We start from the raw sequence: 16,252 nt of genomic DNA, 5'->3' as shown, positions 1-16,252 counted from the left end.
TAAAAAATTAAATCCTCATTGAAACTGCTGTTGTATTTACTCAGATTATCTCTGTCTTTTATCTCATCAGTTTGATGATCTGATCTGAAGGTACAGTAGTTAATGTTAAGTGGGCATAATTTTTAATTTACAATTACTTACCAGCTGATTAAAGAGGTTCTGGGCAGCCAAACGTCTCAAATGTAGCTGCACAGCACCTGGACACACAAAAACAAACCATAGTTAGCAAATTAATATTGAGGATTTGTCATTTCAGGTAATTACTCAGCAAGCTGAACAAAGAACTAAAACAGCGTGAATTTTTTTTAACTGCGTATACACACTTCTGGTCTATGGTGCATTCAAAGATTCTGGCCTTTAAGTGTTTTTCAATAATTACCATTTATCCAGAGGATAACATCAAAACAGTTTAGCACAACACACATGGGTAGACATGTTTCTTTCCTAATTCCACAACTTGTCTTTTTTTTTATAGCAGTGTGGCAAAAAAAAAAGAAAAAATCTTAATAGCTATTCAGCTGTGGAAATTATGCTGCTCTACTTTGCTCTGTACAATACCCCGAAATGCTCTACAGCACTGATTTTAATTCAGTTCTGCCTTGCATAATAATCAGAAGAAAGACGAACCTAAAGTTGGATCCTTTAGGTTTGTCTAAACGTTAAAAAAGTTGGCACATTTCACTGATGCCTGCTAGTCTGTTGGATGTATGTCAGGCTGCGTATTGGGCCTGGTCAGCATATTTTAGAAACACAGTTTCAATGCTTGTGATCCAAACATCAAAAATTATCTAAATCAGCCAATCTTTTCTCTAATGCAACCTCTTCTCATGCCACTCTCCAGCCCATGTATCACTGTTTGGACATCTGCACTGTAGCAATCTAGCTCCAGTTTAATTTGAAAAATGCTCAATTATATCTGGCTAGGTTCACTCAGTAATAGAGTGAAAACCCTGTTTTGGTTTTGTTTGTATTATTTCAATAATCAAAGCAGCCTCCACAACTACCTCAGGAGAAAACAATTACACATCCTAATCAATAGGTGGTGCTAGAATTAAGCATTGTTACTTTAATAATTAAAGTTTAATTCCAGACCTAAGTCTACCAAAATATACATTTGTTTACCCAGTAAATATTTGGAATTAATGATGCGTTTTAGCTTTAGCTAGCTAAGAGGTTGACTGTTCATATCTAAACATAGTAAGAGAACCCAGGATGAAATTCCTGTTCTCACTTTGAAACAACTCTTGTGGGGACTTGAATTTTGAAGTTTATGTCACCAGAACAGTTAAATGGATTCTCATGAAATCTGTCGCCCAGATTCAGGATCTACATATCCAGTCTGGCTAAAACATTCATGTAACTGGCTCCCCTTTTTTTGAAAGTTTTGAAATTAAAAAATATTGTGAAGAAACATTTCTTAACTGAAACTAAAAGTTGTCTCAATATATAATAATTATTGCTTTATTGCATGTTTTTAATTTTCCCATACATTTTTTAAATGTCTTGATAATCACCATAAGATTGAGTTTTTCTAGTTTGTCTTTGTCAGTGCTCAGGAACAACTTTCTGAATTATTAGTTTTAACAAGCCTCCACATTTGATCATGTCCTCCTTTATGTTCCGTACGTTAGCCGCCTACTGGGACTCTGTTCTTAGAGATCATGGTTACATAATGCTCCTCGCTGGGTCAGAGTGGTCTCAAAAAAGGGTTTTCATTCATAACTCTTGCAGAACATTCGTCAGTCGGTTTTAATGGAGCAACAGCTGGATCATCTCAAAATGCTTTTGCTTAAACAGTTTCTATTTAATGTTATATTCAAAGGCTCTGTAATATTGATAAAAGTCAGGGGTGTTCTTAGGAGTCTTTTTTTGTATGGCCTTCCTGAAGTTTTTTTTATTTTATTGTGCATAAAGGATTGGTTATTTCCAATAAGTTTTCACTGAGGTGTTATAAACACTCTGACATTTCACTCATATCCCGTAGTGATATTTATGCTTTTTTGGGTATCATGCGACCACCGTTGACTGCCACTTGTGTTCTCACTCATTGCTATTCCAAGTCAGGAAGTGCCAACCTGTCACCATGGCAACGTTCCAGGCAAAAAAAAGCCAGGGATTGCATAAGCTTTCTTGTTTACAAAAGAAAAACTAAACATCGGTCCAACTGGAGCGTTCTTAGCACCGCATTTTATATAATCAGCAAATGTACTTTGTGGAACAGCACCGGCTTTTTCAATTTAAAACCTTATAGGAACATTTCCAGGGGCTTCACTTTCTCCTATAGAACCAGGGCAGGCCACCGGCTGCATCAGCAGGAAACGTTTAGTCCTCATGCCTGTAACGCTGTCACTCTGCACAGCGTGGGACCGAAGTTCATGCCGAAACCGAACCAAACTGGTTTACTAAACGAAAAGCCGCTCTATTGTTTTTATGGACTCCAAATACACATCGATAATATCATTAAACACAGATCTCCAAACCCATTTTTGTTGTTGGAGGAACAGGTCTGAGCTACATCCACCCTCAGTTCCGTCTTTAACTGGCTGACACAAATTTCCAGTTTTTCTTTGAGGTCGAACCGGCTGGATGGTTTCTCATTTCTGTAAACCTCATTTTAATCTATAATTAAATAAATCACAAGATTCACCATGAATCTAATCACAAAAAAAGAAGAGGTGTATTTCAGGCTTTATGTATTGAATAAACTGTAAATATAAACGTCTGTATTGGAGCAGCCAGTCACCGTTCTGGTATGAGTCAATGAAGGTGTGAGACTGAGGCATTTCTTGGCACAGCCTAAGCAACAAGATGAACTTCTGTCAGTAGTTATAACTTTGCTTTTAATGAACAGATGTACTTTCATTTATCTCTAGCTGATAGGAGTTTTGCAGTACCAGCCTCAATGACTTGAAAACGAGATTATAGGCCCTTCATAAACATTCTTGATGATGAAGCTTAGTTAAAACTGGTCTGTTCCAGTCTAAAGTGGCCTGCCCTTGATGAGCTGAAATTGCATTGACAAGGAAACTGTTGCATAATCCCAGCAGCAGCATGTTGTTATTGAACTCTACAACTGGAAGACTCTGCTGCCTCAACTGCCTCGGGATCTGTGTAGGCGTTCAGTCAGTTTGATGTTGGTGACTGAGACACAAATGTCTGGGAAAGTCAAGCATATTAAGAAATGTGGATCTCTAATTGAAGCCTTCCGAACATTTAAACGCCACAAATCGCTGAATAACACAACTGAAATCACTGTAGTTTATTTAGACAACAAAAGGCAGTTGTTTCACGCCACTTGAGTAATTATCTGCAACAAAAAAAATTAAAATCAAAGGTCATGTTTAAACCTAACAAAAGGTTATATTTAATGTTTCATGAAAGCTTAGATTCAAATAACTTATTAAACAGAAACTGAACCATCTGGACAGAGTGGTTTGCATTCCACTGTCAGGTTTAGATTTCATTTACTTTTTACTGCATGGAGGAACACTGACGTCACCAAAGACAAATCATCAAAATCCCAGTAGAAACATGTTCATTGCTGCTCGGCTATCAGGTCAAGGATTTATTGCTGCAAAGATGTTTTTGCCCCACTGACACTGAGAAGGTTTTCGAGGATTTTTAACGTGCCATTTTAATAAAATGTAAGCAAAAATTAATTTATTTTTTTTCCTTTCATTTCATTTGACCAAGCTTTTTGGTCACATGAAAATGTATGATTATTTAATTTTTCATTGAAAATGAAAATTAGTATATTTAAAAGTATATTTATCTCAGTAATTCAGTTCAAAAGTTTAAAACTATCCATCCATCCATTTTCTAACACGCTTATCTTGCTTTGAGCATACAAGGACTGCACAGCTATGAAAAGCCGTCCAGTTACCCCATACTCCTGCAGCATCCCCACAAAATGCCTCGGAGAACAGTCGTAAGCCTTCTCCAGATCTACAAAACACATGTAAACTGGAGAAGCATTCTCCCATGATCCCCTCAGCAATTCAGCGGGCATAAAGGTCTGGTCCACTGTTCCAGGGCCAAGATGAAAGCTGCATTGCTCCTCCTGGAGCCGAGGTTGAACAACCAGTCGAAGCCTTCTCTCCCACACCCCAGAGTAAGCTTTTCCAGGGAGGCAGAGAAGTGTGATCCCTCGATAATTGGAACACACTCTCCAGTCTTCTTTCTTAAAAGTAAGGACCACCACCGTAGTCTGCCACTCCACCAGTGTTAGTCCAGTCCTCCATGCAACATTAAAGAGGCGTGTCAACCATGACAGCCATACAATATCCGGAACCTTCAGAGAGGCTGAATCTCATCCGCACCTGGTGCCCTCAGAAATAAACACTTAAAATATGAAAAATATTACATCTTAGTAGGGCTGGACGATAATTCAATATCAATATATATTGATCAATAGACGTATATCTATGATAGAAAAAATGGGTCAATAAAAAGTTAAGTAGAAAAACAGTTTTTCTTCCTTTTGCATTCTAGCCTATCATGTAGATTAACATTAGTCACTACATCCTCCTAACCAATCACAAACGCAGACCCAGGAACCAAGCTCCGCCCCTTCAAAGAGTTCAGAGCACACATTTTTTTTCTTTTTAAAACGTGTAGTTTTGGTAAAAAGTTGGTTGAATAAAGGGTTGAGTTTGAATTTAGTGCTTGTGTGTTCTGCAAATAAATAATAAATATGTTGATAAGTAAGTTAACAGCATAAAAACAGCCAGAGCAGCACTTAAAACATGTTTTGAATTTGTTGATAATAATCAATATCGATCAATATGATTTCTGTTTTATCAATATGTTTTTTTTTCCTATATCATCCAGCTCTACATCTTAGTAACTCATGGGTTTAATGTTTTGAATTGAATACCTTAAATAAACTAACATTCTGATGATGGTTCAACGTAGGGATCTGTAGCTGCATCTGAATGAGGGGGCAGGTAGGACTACAGATGTGATTCAGGTTTGTTGCTGCAAAACAGGCACCGCTGGGCTTGTGTGCAGCAGACCAAATATTACTCAGGTCTTTCATCTGCATGTTCATCTACCAGCAGATAATGGAAGTTGGCTGATAAAGGAGGCCAGCAGGAAGCGATTATGTAAGCTCTAACATGTCTGGGTGCATTGTTGTGAACCTGCAGTGCCTTCAAGCTCACAGAGATGAGTTGTTGCAGTGTTGAGTTGGAATTTCTTACCAGGTGGTCTGAGGGTTCTGGGCAGCCAGCAGTCCTGAAGGGAACCACACAGGACCTGGAGCCAGAAACACATGCTTATCTAAGACATGAAACTGCTGCTTAAAAGAAAAATACTCATTTCTAACAGAGTTGTCTCAAACAGAGGATGGAAGCAGGCAAAATCTAGACTTCAAGCTGTCTGAAAGCCTTGCAACTCTCCTCCTCCCTGAGGGGAAGGAAACTGGAGAATCCGAGCCATGGTTGTTTTGACGCTGTTGCGACATCCAGAAACTTGTTGAGAGAGGCTGCTGTGAAGATACATCGTGTTCCGATGTCAAATCTGGTTTGGACTGGATCCTACCGGCTCCTCCAGCACATTAATATTAATGCGGGCCGGGCCGGGCCGGGCCAGGCCAGGCAGGCTGGGACATTGGGGGACATTGGGGGACATGTCCAACTCACACAGATGTGAAGGGGGAAACGCGCTCGCGCCGTGGACGCCCCAGCCCCACCGCGTGACCAGATGATCTGACAGTTGCTGGGCGCGTGCACAAACATTGACGCCACGCGGCAGAGATCGCGCCTCGTGCCGCTGACAGCGCAGCGCAGCGCAGAGAAGCAGAGTACTTACCGATGGATGAGCGGCAGCAGCAGCAGGACGGCGTGTACCGCTGCAGGACGAGATGTGAATCTGCTCCCCGACCGCCAAACGAGCTCCCTGTGAGGCGAGGGGAGGGGAGGGGCTTGCTCTCCCTGCCTCCGACACCATCTACTCTGGTCTATCTCTCTCTTATCCAACTCCTCTGCAGGACTCAGAGACACATCCTGAAACTACGGTTGAAATCAGATAATTCCCTACACTAGAAAAGACATGTGGTTATTTATTCTCTGTGTTTGGGATTAAATCAGACTATTTTAGTTGGTAGGTCAATAAGGCATCACAAGTCTATTTGCTAAATACCAGAATAATCACAACGTGAATTTCCATTACCATTTTCAGCTTCATAATTTATGCACTAAGATTACAATGCCTTTAAATAATTTCCTCAGATTATGATGATGTCATTGCTTTGGATAGGTTAAGTCACAACATTTGAGTTGAACCGAGACAGCGGATGCATTTAATTCATCTTCTCAAACACATCTAGTCCTTTTGTGACGTCACACAAGAAATAAGGTCTTTTCGATGTGTGTGTGTATGTGTGTGTGTGTGTGTGTGTGGGGGGGGGATTTCAAGTTAAGGACCTCCAGAAGTCTGGTTGGTCCATGGGTCCAATAGATGCCTGAAGGTGTCACAACTTCGTCTGTTTAAACAATTCTATTCAAGTAAGCCTCATGGGAATGTCCAGCCATCATACCATCTAAGACAGAGATAGGTTTATAGTCTAGAGGTAAACGTGTTTTGGTGTTTAGTGAGTGGATCAACCTGTAAAAACGCAACCTTTTGCAGCTGGGTTTACGGTGATGAAGGCTGAGGCAGAGTATGGGGGGGGGGGGGGCAGCAAATGTTTTACTTTATTGACCCATTCACACCCTTTCAGTGGACAGCAGTGGCATGTTAGGCCTTCCAACATGTCACAAAAATCAACCAACCTCTCTGACAAATGACAGCCTTAAATGGTTTCAACTGTCTTATGGACCAAACCATTATTCCCTCATAGGTGACTGTGAGGGAATAATGTCCATCTTTACACATTTAACAAATACAAATATATACGCTTTACAATTTACTACCGACAATAACAAGCAACTTCATCACACACACTTTTAATGGTTACTGAATAATAAATCAAAGGTGAAAGTGCAATCTCAAGTAAGGTGCTAGTTAAAGCGCTTTTAATATAGTTCATAAAGTATGCGCAAGTAAAATGGTGCCAGTAACATGAACCTCTTCATTGCACAACCCTAGAAGGTTTGAAGGTTATTGCTGAAGCTGCTAGGAGATTGTCATTATTTGCAGTGAACCAAGTCCTGTATCAATATGGTCTGGACAACCATAAATCATGTGGTCGGTTAAAGCTAATTAAAATGTTTGGCAATATGGCCCTCGGAACATTTGAAGGGAAAAGGAGGAAGATTGTAAGCCTAACGGGACAAATCAGAAGCATGTGGAAGGATGCCAAAAACATTTGACCCAACTCATGCAGTTTAAAAGACAATTCTACAAAATGCTAAGGAAAGATATGTAAACTTCTGAATCTGGATAAAGTTTTTTGAAAAATCAAAAACTTTTCTGTGGTACATATCCATTTAAGAAGGATAGATTAATCATGTCTAAAAAGAGGAAGTTAATCAAAGGGAACACCTCCTTAAAAAACTTGGTTGGGATTGGGTCTAACGTACAAGTTGAAGGTTTGGATGAAGCTAAAATTTCAGATAGCTCAGAAAGCTCTACAGTGTCTAAACAGTTCAAACACTGATCAGGTTCTAAAGATTGCACCAACGCTGCCGCACTTACTGAGGATGAGGTAATCATGTTTGGGAGGATGCCAATTATTTTATTTTTAATAGAATCAATTTTATTTATGAAGAATCCCATAAAGTCATTACTGCTGAGAGCTAAGGGATTGGATGGATCAACAGAGCTCTGAGTCTGTGTAAGTTTGGTAACTGTACTAAAAAGAAACCTAGGATTATTTTTATTCTCCTCCATTAATGAAGAAAAATATGCTGCTCTAACTCTGCGAAGGGTCTTTTTGCCATTTTCTCTTAAATTTTCTAACATTGTGCTTCAAAGAACGCAGCTCAACTGTAGTATGAAAATGCATGAAGAGTAAAAATAAATAAAATAAGATAAAAACAAAAAGGGAAATAAATTAATGTGATGATTATGTGACGTAGTCTTGTGTTTGCTGAACCATGTACAAGAAGTAGCTTATTAAAGGGATATACAAAGTAACATGATCATTGCCCGAGCCAGAATCAAACACACATTGCCTCCCAGTCGTATAATCTCCTATGAGCAGGGGAGCAAGAAGAGGACTGAATAAGCTGGGGAAGAAAAACCCAAAGAACTACTATTTATTATCCTGATATGGAGGAGAGATACCTGAGAACCCTAAGACGACCACTTATGCGCGATTATACTCATGTTTGACCATGGCCTGAAGGCTTTCTTTACGCTGTGTTCTTGATGTACGGATTGTTAACCCCCACCCCGGTTGGCAGGGACTAACAGAGATTTGAACTGTTTTGTTATGATGTGCTTTTTGGCCACATCATAGGGGGACTTGTTAGGGATTATGAGATTACAGCTACTGGACAGCGAAAGGCAGTTACCATGGAACATTACAGATGGACAACTACATCTACATTATACAATGATCTTCTCCACCAATGTGATGAACGGAACGTTGATATCATACAGTGCACGCCCTGAATAGGTGTACACAATTGGTCCTACTTAACGTCTGTGTGAGGAATGAACTGGCGTATAGAAATCTGCCCTCGCCTTATTGTGTATGTGAGCCCAGTACTGAAGCTATAAACATCCCTCTGCCTTTTAGATTATATATGGTAAAATATAGTTTCGGTTTCACAAGTCGAAACACCACATTATTCAGGCAAAAGAACCTGGGGTGACCGCAGCCAGGTCAATTCTTCAACAATGGGAAGGAACAACATTGCTGCCATCTGCTGGGCATTTCTGTACTGAGGAAATTAAAAGGGGGACAGACTCTTTAAAGTTTGATAGAGCATTATCTGATAAAGATCTTTTGGGGAGAACTCAGTTAAAATGAACTCAAAGGTTATTGAAAATGGTCAAATAGGACAGGGTTGTGAGGAAATACTGTTAATTCCCTGCAATCGATGCCATATATCAGCACAAGGTCCAAAGTATGAAGGCAAAAGTGTGTCGGTTTATGCATATCTTGAGCAAAACCAATTGAATCTAGGATAGTTTTAAAGGCTACTTTAAGGTAATCACATTCAGTGTCAACATCAATGTTAAAATCACACACTATAATAACCTTGTCAGTGTTTAACATTAAATGAGATGAGAAGAGGTTTTATTGCATTGCAGTTTGGACGAGGGAAGCTGAGGGTTAAATGTTCAAAATAAGTATTTATTAGCCTGGGACTAATTCATAAATGAGACTGAAAGATGGTTGCCACTCCTCCTCCTCATCCTGTAGTTCTGGGAATGTGGAAATTTAAATAATTAGAGGGAGTTGACTCATTTATACTAACGTAGTCCTCTTGCAGCCAGGTTTCTGTGAGGCAAAAATAAATCAATGTGATTATGAGAAATCAATTAATTAAATAACTAAATTCATTAACACCCTCTTTGGAGGGAGAGACCTTATATTTAATAAACCACATTTAATTGTTTTATTTTTTTGGTTCAAGGTGAGCCGCATTGATTTTTATGATTTGTTCCTTTTAGATGAGTTTTTGATCTATTCAGTTTTGGCCGTGGGAAAGACACCGTCTCAATGGGGTAATGGATGGGTAACAGTACAGAAGCTGCAGAGAGGTGTGTTAAACTACGGCTCTGCTTCCTGGTCTGGACCCTGGGTTGTCAGCATTTTGGAGAACTAATAAATCGGGCCAGATTCCTTGAAAGGAGAGCTGCACCATCCAAAATAGGATGGATGCCATCTCTCCGGATCAGACCAGGTTTTCCCCAGAAGGTTCACCAGTTATCAATGTAGCCCACATTGTTTTCTTCCAACTGGATGCCCAAAGTCAACCGAACTGACACAGACAGGTTTGGCAGAGTTAGGCAGGGAAAGTGGAATGGTTTATTTAAAATGTTTACTGTTTTGTTTTCAGCTTTGATCAAAGTAAAAGTCCTGGTGATTATAATTTGTGTAACTTTAGGATTACCCCTCAAGCTAACGGCCAATCGGTAGAGCACCCCCTGGCTTCCCGGAGAAATAATTGCATGAATAAAATCAAGTGTCCTAAACTGATTTTTACTGAGCAAATCATTCTTAAGATGTTATTTTCTCCAATAATATTTTGTTTAAGTCAGGATTTACATTGTGAACGGGTTGAAAGACATACTAAATGGTGTTCAAAATTAGTTACGCTAATTTAACCTCATTCCACTTTCTTTAAGATGAATGATGATTTACTTCTCTAACTTGGATTGGCAGTGAAGCAGGATTCACTGAATCATTCTGACAGAGGTTTTTAACTATCTTATTTTGTCCTTTAGTTTAATTTGTGTGTACATAGTTCCTTAGCTTCTTTTTATCTTCATTTTGCTTAGTAGTTTTAGTTAAGTTTCACTAGCCTAGTAGAGAGGATTTGTTGACTGAAATATGGTGTTAATTCAGATAAACAGCATTCTATAGTGGTCTTCTTTGGATGTTCATTTTATTTCTGCTTGAATTTGAAGAGACGTTGTCACTACTTTATTATAAATGTGTGCAGAGTTTGCTGTTAAAAGAATGCCTGCGCTGGAATCATCCCTTCCAACTATTGTCCTAATATCAGCTGTCTGGGCTGATATTCACTGGGCAATACCTAACAGAGAGTTATTTATTAAACATTAAATAACTTAAACAGTGTGTAATAGCATAACACAATATGATAGAACCATTGATTCTGCACTGTACAGAGAATGTCAAGCCAACAGTTTGGGACGTTAAGCTCAGTAAAGTTGGGTTATGCCAAAGGACAATAAGATGAATGCACATCAGCAACTCCATCTCTAGCTTTAAAATGAATATTTCGAGAGGCCAGGTCAAGTCCAGACTTTGGGGGCGGCGGCAATCAGTTTAGGGGACAATTCGTTTTTCTCAGGGCCAGATTGTTCGGATAACATTGTACAATATTAAATGAAATTGCATGTCAAAAACTTTTTTTTAAGTTTTCAAACGTTTCACAAAAAGTAAAATTACAAGAAATCTGTGAAGGGGCAAATACTTATTTTTAATTATCTGCAAATATCTGCAAAACTGACACCTTACTGTACAATAATAATAATAAAAAAAAGAAGCACTTTCTAAAGAGCCAAAGCCTTTTTTCAACTAAGGCTTCTTTTATGGGAGCAACTAATGACTTCACAACTGTTTACTATCATTAATATTGCTAGTTTATTAATAATTGTGTATTGGCTTTTACAACACTTTGGTCAGCTTTGTAGTTTCCAGCAGAAAATAAACTGGCTTAGAGTTTAGCTTCTACAAATCTATCCATTTCTTATTGTAGTACTGTTGAAGGTTTATGCTAATGATTGGATTAGGGTTTACGGATTGCAAAACGGTCAAAATTCATGGCTCCACAAGATGTCTGTATGATGTCATACACATCATTATTCAGTTACAAGCCTCGAAGAGGACATCATTGAAGTGGAGAGTTGACTTTGACTTGGATTAGTCTGACAGATTTGAGAACAGCAGTGATTTTGCTTCGAGTGACGCTGATGCGCCTTGACAGAAAGAGAGCCGACCCTGTCTGAATGATCTGAGACTTGTCATTGGCTCGAGAAAATACATAATCCAAATGACATGGAGCTAAAGGCCCATGAGAAAGTGTAGAAGTACTTGCGACACACACACACAGCCGTTTCACACGCTCAACTTCAAAGTCATGTTATTGGTAGGTTGGTTGGTTCTGACTCTAAATTCTCATGATTGGATTCAATAAAACAGATTGAACAGATGGAAAGGCCTAACACCGACAGTGAAGTTTTCCAACCTGAGTTTGATCTGATGATGGAAAGTTGTCAGCTAACATGAACCTATTTGACTTAATTTAGTTCAGTTTTAATATTTAAAACTGGACTATATTAAATATTCAATTATATTACTGTACACAGCATACTCTGAATGTAGGAGCATTTTATTTATGAGCTGATATATTTAAGGAAATATCTTTTTTAAAACCCTTCATCCAACTATGAGTATCGGAGTGCTGTACAGTGATGGAATGCAGCATTCAGCAGGTCATACAGTAACTATAAGAAGGAAGCACACTCTCTTTCAGTTTTACACGACCAACATATGCGCAAGGCCCAAATTATTCCTACCCTAGGCAGATGGCGAAGGTGGCGAGTTCTTCCAACTCTTAAGACTTGGAGCTCAGCACCAAAAATGAATCATCAAAATACCAGAAGAAGAAAAAACTGCTTAGCAATTACAATAAGGGTTTAAATTACCCCACCAAATGTTGAAAAGGGTATAACTTAAATTATTTCCAATATACCATTAAAAAAAAAAAAGATTTTATTTTTCAAAATCAATAATCTTTAAACATTATCTTCTGAGCAACCCATCTTATTTCCAAACACAATCAAACTCATTGGTTGAATAAAGACATATTTAAAATTTTAGCTTTGACTGCGCTATCGAGACATAAGAAGATGAGGTCTTTACCAAATTCTTGAGTTAAATCTAACCTCACATATACAAGTTATTTCACAAAGATGACTCAAAACGGAGCTGTGCATTAGATCAATGTACAGTTCTTATTGTTTTCCTTTTTGTCAAACTTAAATATTTTAGATCAAGCATATTTTCATATGAGACAAAGATAACCCGAGTATATATAAATATTTGTTAGCAAATCATTAAGGGGAAAAGCTATCCAAACCAGCTTGGCCCTCTGGGAAAATACTCACGTCCCTGAACCTTCTGAGTGGTTGTGTCACATACCAGCAACAACTTCTATGAGGCACGGAGTCTTTAATATCACTGTGAAGGGGTTTTGGCCCACTCTGTAGGATTGTTTTATTTCAGCACTGAGGATTTTGGAGCATGAACAATCTGTTTAAAGTTATGTCATAGCATTGTAACCAGATTCAAGTCTGGACTTTGACTAGGCCCCTCCAAAACCGTAATTTTACTTTTAGCCAATTAGAGTTGCACTTGCTGTGTCCCAGATAATTTTTCTGCTGCATAACAAAAAGTGCCTTGGTGTCCTCATTTTGAAATTCTGTTAAACACCAGGCGCAACAGGACTCTTAGTGCTTAAAAATAACATCTTTAATTTCATTTGACCAAACATGATTATATTTTTCCCTGTTTGTTTCATAAAACCAATTTTGAAAAACTTACTTTTATCTAAATCATCTAGTTTGGGAGTTGACCTGAATTCAAAGTGCAACTAAATACAAGCTTTGAAACGTGCTTATAAAACAAAATGCCCTGCCATTATAAATTGAAAAAAATTAATGTTTGCTACTAAAGGTTTTACTCGTCTCTGTACAGGCGTCACTTCATTTTTGTCACTTCAAACTAAAACAGTAGGTTAAAAAAAGTACCATTTTATTTTATTTAGTGAAAATCCATCAAAGGGACTCATTTTTGAGCAAAACAAACGTTTCATATTAAGAGTATTTTGACATATTTCCCTAAACATAGTCAACATTGCACGCTATTACACAAGCGATTTCTCCTTTCAGGACTAATGTGATGCAAAGTTGGCAAAAAAAAAAAAATGTTTTTCCAAAAGTTAAATTTTCATGAATTTCACATTCAAATTGACAAAACTTTAGCTACAGCCCAGCACTCCACTCACCCCTTGCAGAAAGTCCTGCTTTAGCCTCCTTAATCAAAAGAATATTTTCCCAAAAGTCTAGGATAATTAAGATGCTTTTTGTCAAATGTGAAACGATCCCTTGTATTCTTTTTGGTCAGCAATGGAACTCTCCATCAGCTTTTGCCCAGTTTCCTTCTTGTTGCATCATAACCTTAACTGAGGCAAGGAAATGAGGTCTGCAGAGGCTTAGATGCTGTTTTTTGATCTTTTGCGACATCCTGGATGAGTCATTGTGTTCTTGGAGTGATTTTGGTAGATCCGCTTGTTTCAATGGAGTCAGAAAGGCTTAGAAATGGTTTTGCAACCCTTTTCAGAATCGACAGTGACTCTGTTTCTTATTTGTTCTTGAATTTCTTTAAGAGGTGTGATGTATATTAAAATGCGTTTGATGCTCTAACTCCCAGTGCTTGGATTTTAACTGATTATCAGTCTCTCATATTGCTGTGGGAGTATTCTGACAGTTCATTCCAACCTTGCTATAAAACACTGAAGTTTGCACCAATTTCTTCCATTGTCCAGTGCATCATTTCAAGCAGGCTCACGTCTGGATTTTATTTCCCTCTTCAGCCATTCTGTCATAGATTTATTTATGTTGTTTTGCTTTAGCTGGCAGCTGAACCCAACATTTAGGAACAGCAAAATTAACTTGTCTCAAAGATCTTTGACCCTGAATCCAGATAACTGACCCATCCCTCCAACCTGAGAATCATTTAAGTTGGCTTTCTTGTTATATTCATATATGTGAATGGTTGTAAAAGTGCCCGGGGAGATGTTTGGTAGATGGGACTGTACGGCTACCTCCTTTGCTGTTACTTTTCATTTTTAACAATCTCGCTTCTTTCAATCTTCCAGAGCTGTTCTCATCTCAGACGTCACACCGTTCAGTATCTGGGTTACGCATCGATGGCCCACAAAAACACACTGCTTTCAGTAAAGGACAGAATCACCTTTTAACACATCCTACGCTGTAGCATGTGCGGTCTGGTTTGAAAAGTTTAATACTGACGGGGTAACAACAAACCATAGGCATCCTAAACGGCTCACATATGGACCACTAATGACTGACAGGAGCATAAACAGCCTTAACAGCAGGATTGTCCCAACAATTTCTGAAACAGGAGCTCCTAACGTGACCAGATTAGAATGAGAAATGAAACGAGAGATCCAACAGGTTTATAGACAAACAGGGTTGAGTTACAAATGACAGGATGCTCACCAACTGTGAGACGGCCTCATATTTGACTCAACGATTCTTTGCAATCTAGGGGTTCGTGGTCAGCTCAGTGACTGCAAGGTCCCAATTTCCAGTGGCTGTAAAACCGGTCCATATCATCATCCCTCCACTACCATGCTTGACAGATGGCTCCATAGATCTGCGTCTTGGCTTTAGCAGAACAAAGCAAATGGTCTACTGTGTTCTCGCTGTCCAAAGGCTGCTGTTGCCGAACTCACGAGGCTCATTCAGACAACTTTGGAAACTTCAGTACTACCAAATATTTTTTCTTCCATGTGTAGAAAATTAGCAGTAGCGCTTTTCAGCCATTGTAAAATAACTAGCTACTTTATTAGGCACATGTTAATGCCAGGTTGGGACCAGTTTGCCTCTTAAGAGTAGTCTCAATTCTTCCTGGCACAGGATTAACAAGGTGACAGAAACATTCCTGAGTTTCTGGGTCATCTTGACATACTATCACAGCCGCTGAAATTTGATGGCTGTGTCACTGATCACAACTCAAAGGTGCTCTATTGGATTGGAATGTGATGACAGAAGATCACCAGAGTAAACTTGTTGCCGTGTTGGTTGGGGCGATTCCTGCTGGAGGCAGCCATCAGAAGATAGGTACACTGATGAAGAGGTGGACTGGTTAAGCAACAATACTGAGGTAGGCTGGCATTGCTTAACTGGTACAAAGGCATCCGTGTGCCAAGAACACGTCTCCACCAGTCTGAATCCTTGGTACATGGTTGAAGAGATTTGTGCTTTCATGCTGTTTACATCTAATTCTGGCCTCAATGTGTTAACATGTCAGCTGAAATTGTGCTTGATCAGACCAGGAGAGGTTCTTTGCAATCTGCTATTGTCCAATTTGTTTTAGGTGACAGGAGTGGCAGCTGGTGTGGTTGTCTGCTGCTGTAGCCAATCTGCTTAAAGGTTCCAAATAGTGATCTGCATAACCTGGTTGTAACCAGAGGCAATGTTAGTCTGCACATTCTCTTTCCACACAACTGCAGCTCACTACACAGGTTCTGGGTTCATTGGGCCGTTCTCTGTAAGCCTGAGAAGGCTGCGTGTGAAAACCCGGAAGCTCAGTAGTTTCTGAACCACTCAGACCAACCTGCCTGGCACCAGCAACAACGCCATGTTCAAAGTCCCTTTCTTTCTCACTGTGGTTTGCTATGTGAACATTTTGATTGATGTGACTTTTGTGTTACTGTATATTGTGTGGCTTACAGTCTATTTCCAGCTGGACTTGGTGTTGGGTGGTAGTCACAGCAGGGAAGGATTCTCTAGCAGTGTGAAGTGTAGAGGGAGAGAACACTGCAACCTTTAGGTTGGCTGCTTATTACTAAGGGGTGGA

The sequence above is a fragment of the Fundulus heteroclitus genome, unplaced genomic scaffold (genome assembly GCF_011125445.2).
Source record: "Fundulus heteroclitus isolate FHET01 unplaced genomic scaffold, MU-UCD_Fhet_4.1 scaffold_170, whole genome shotgun sequence".
Lineage (NCBI taxonomy): Eukaryota > Metazoa > Chordata > Actinopteri > Cyprinodontiformes > Fundulidae > Fundulus > Fundulus heteroclitus.
Note: the sequence above shows the minus strand (reverse complement) of the source record.